Here is a 4308-nt window from a genome sequence, read left to right on the forward strand (position 1 = left end):
AGTAGTAGTATATATATATATATATATATATATATATATATATACACATATAGGAGCAACCCCCCCTCTCGTACATTTTGACATGCGCGTTTTCACCCCCGGACTTCGCAGTTGACGACGCGGAGGGGATGAAGCAAGAGAACGAATTTCAGCGAATTACCTTAATCAGTCTAAGATCACCTACGTCAGGTACACCTAGACTTGGCAAACTATCGCGATGAAAATTACTATTTTCCGAGAGCCGACGGCGAATCGATTCACCGATTTCGAATCGGAGAGACCGATGGAAAAAAAAGAGAAATGAAGCACTTGAAAAATCTCAAGAAGATAGCATTTTAAAAGTTATCTCGTTAATTGTGTTTAATTACATGAGGCTAATTTCGAAATCATGCAAATTTTTTGTGATCCATGATAAGAGACATATATTCTCGATGATTGTAAACTGAGTAATCTGTATTTTTTGTCCTTTTTCAATAATGAATTAATTCAAATAAAATAAGTAGTAATATTAAGAATTTGTACAATCCTATAAAAAATAAAATACTTTGAAAAGAAATAAGAAAATTCTGGAAATATATAAGAAAATCACATAATTTTATTTACATATAAAAGATTCATAAATTCAAACTTTATATTTTTTTAATTTATTGATAAATGCAATTTCTATCAACACTTTGCCTATGGTTGTATATATTTGTATTTCTCATAAATTATTTTAAGATATGTAAAAAAATAAATAATAAGAAGAAAATATCAATTTTTTATGGAATTACTTTCTTTTATTAATTACAGAAGAAAGAATAATCAAATATTTTGTATAATTACACTCCATATCTTCTATTACGAAATATTCTTATATTTCAAATTGTAATTATGAATAATTATGTGATTGTTAAAATTTGTTACGAAAAATAATTAATCAAACTCATTTTTCATCTTTGAATGCAATAGCTTTGAACTAATTATGTCTGATCACACTTTTACTACTAGATACTTTTACTACTAGATTATCCGAGTAATCCAAGCGGCTATTTAAAAATATAAATAAAACTTTGCGTGTCATATACAAAATTATGCTCGCTTGCACATGTGACAGACCTCGCTAAGGCAGGATTTAAATACATTAACATACCTTAAAAAGTTTCCTCCCCCTACCTTACGAATAACTTCGGCCAAGTCTATCGCGGCGTCAGTGTGTAAAGATACTTCCCCACGTCATTTCAGCTCGCGCAATTGCGACGTAGCGAGTGGAAAAAAAGTGCGTCGCTCCTTCGATCGCAGCATAGATTTGCATGCATAACGCGGGATTGCATTCTCTATTGAGCGGTTCATTGACTCGTGATCTATTCGTGCGTGCAGCTTCTCACGCGTGACGTTTCTTTTGCAGAGAAAGAGACAGAGAGAGAGAGAGAGAGAGAGAGAGAGAGAGAGATTCATGCCCTTCGCGAGATTGATCGAAATGGCACGGCGCTCCCGCGAACGTGGCAACGCGCGAAAATAAGCGGAAAAATCGTCCGCAAAAGTTTCGCATACAGCAACAGGTACTTTGGAGCAACGCGCCTTACCAAGAACTCTCGTGAAGAAATCGACGATTTGCGCAAAAAATGTATTAGTATAATCTTAAACTATACTAATAGAGCACTGTGATTCTAAAAAATACAGTCGAACTTCTTGTTGAATTAAATAAAAAAATATTTGCAACTTATAAATTTAAAAATGTTAACATCCAAATGTAATGCGAGTTTTAAGTTGTATCTATGATGATATGAAGCTAGGGTTTTAAATTATATCTATGATAATCCATAGAAACATCATGAAAAATATAAGCAAATGTATAGAGGATTAAATTAAAGAAACATAATGATAAGAAACGATATGTCACTCTTAATTATTGTTGATTTTTTTCTTTTTTAAAGGAAAAATCTTGAAGATTCTCGGATCAATTGTCAACCCAGATGTTACGCATTCCAAAGATACTTCGGCGTCAACAAGGTTGATCCTGTCTCACGCGTCGCGCGTATCTTGCACGGTTCTCTGGTGCATTAGGCATGACATTGGTTCGACGTTACGCTATAGGGGATACGTTACTTCAGAATCCATCCTATTTTACGCAAGATGCGCTCTATTCGAATAAAAAGATTGCACGGCACGCCTGCATAAAATAACTATCGGAAATGCGATAAAACGAAATGCGAATTTCAAAAATGAATTTCACTCACGTTTTATATACCTTACTCATTTTAGAACGCTTAACACTGTCTCTCAGATAAAATTATAGCAGATTTAGAAGATATATAAATATATGCCAAACATTTGTTTAAAATATTCAACGAGAGAAACACCGTCGCACGAGTTTCCAACTGCCATATACCGGAAACTCTCGTGATTAATTTTAATTATATAATAAGTATTTTAATAACTGACATTTCTAGAATATGTTTTTGTAGATCCTAAGATCAACAACTATCTATTTTTTTTACAACAGAAAATCAGAACATTTGGGACATTCCGTCGATACATAATCACGACGGGCAATTGTATGTCCAAAATTTTTCAGAGCAGCAGCATTCCCACGCGATAATTTATTAGTAATAGTGCGTCTTCACTTACTTGTGAATAACTAACTTTCAAATCAAATTCCGATTTTAATCTCTCGTCAGAGCAACACGCGCGTTCTATATGAATGACGTCGCGCGCGATGAGGACCACTTGCGGGATCTGATGGTATAACGACTACTAGGTAAAGGACGTTCGCATGTTTCTTACCTATGTTACAAGCCTGGGTGACGGGCAGGGGTGCGCAGCAACGCCCGCCAAGGGCCGTGACCCTTATCCGGGGGGTACCAACCCCCCCGGGGCCCCCTCCCCCGCCCCCGGCGCCCCCGTAGCCCTCCACCTCCCCAGCCGCGATCGCGGCCACCCCTGCCCCCACTCCCTCGCCGGGCCCGGGACCACCACCAGGCCCACCTTCGACGGGCCCGTATCGGCCGAACGGTCCCGAGGGCCCCAGTGCACCCACTTTTACTGCGTTGTTATCCCAACGGCCGTTAAATCGCACTTCTCACACTTTCCCCCCCGATGCTAATAATGCCAGCGTTTATTTGAACTTGCTTCCTCTCGTCACTCACTGCAAAATTTCCCGCTCGTGTTTGTTTCGCGCGCTGTCTTTACACCCCCTCACAGCGTGGCACTCCGTGCGAACCGTATAAACTCGTGCGATTTCGTCCTGTCGTCTACGAAGACGGGGTTGTCAACCTCGGATGGCGCGCGCGTTCTCTCAGCTGTCGTCTTGAGAACACCCTGTCGTCGTCATTGCGATCCGATCCCACTTATTCTTTCGTTTGATTTCTTTATCGTTTCTTCCAGATATAAACACTCATCCGCTCATAATCTTGCCATAGGTACCTCATGCATTTTACACACGATCATGATGCCGCCCATTCTAAATGTCTTGAATGTAATAACGCGATGACCGATCTCCGGATCCAGCGCCCTTCACAAAAGGTTGCTTCTTTGTTCAGTATAGTTCAGAATAGTTCAGTGTGAAAGAACTTTCTCAGAACTTTATCTGTACGTCAAATGATCTGTTTTTTTTTTTTGGATAGTTTCGACTTCGCGATAGATCCTCCCGTTTCGTCGACAAATCGTGCTGGCAAATCGATCTCGAAGGTGAGAACGGCGTCGTGCTTTCGTCACGTTTGTTTCGTGCGCTCCCGGAGTGATCCCGAGTGTTTGTCCTAGCGACTTCTGGATCGGCGCGTGAGCTGCTGACCAATGACGCTTTCTTTCTTTCTTTCTTTTTCTCGCTCACTCGTTCTGTCTGTCTCAAGGGGGGACCGGGTGATGCCGGCGTACGGCGCGATACGTCACGTCACGGCAGCGGCGGAGCGAACACGACGATGACGCGAGCACGCTCGCCTCGAGTTCGCCAGCCAACTGGCTGCACCTGCGGTGTCTGCGAGTGTCCCCCTCTTCGTCTCACCCGGAATGCCTCCAGAACTCGCGCAACCGACGTGGAGCTGCAGCTACGCCCATTGGCCACGACCACCGTGGCAAACGTGGTACAACAGCATCGGATTGGCCAGAAATGGAAGGCACGGGCGTAGCCAAGTCAGAGCGCCGCCAGACATGGCCGTGGAATGGCTGCGGAGCCGCGTTCGCTTGCGAGAGGCGCTTCCGTCGTTGCTACTGCTGCTTCTGCCGCCGTTGCTGCTGCTGGCTGGCTGCTGTTGTTACTGGAAATAGGCTGGTGGTACTGCCGCCGCCGCCGCCGCCGCCGCCGCCGCCGCCACCGCCGCCGCCGCCGCC

The sequence above is a fragment of the Atta cephalotes genome, assembly GCF_000143395.1.
Source record: "Atta cephalotes unplaced genomic scaffold scaffold00005, whole genome shotgun sequence".
Taxonomy (NCBI): domain Eukaryota; kingdom Metazoa; phylum Arthropoda; class Insecta; order Hymenoptera; family Formicidae; genus Atta; species Atta cephalotes.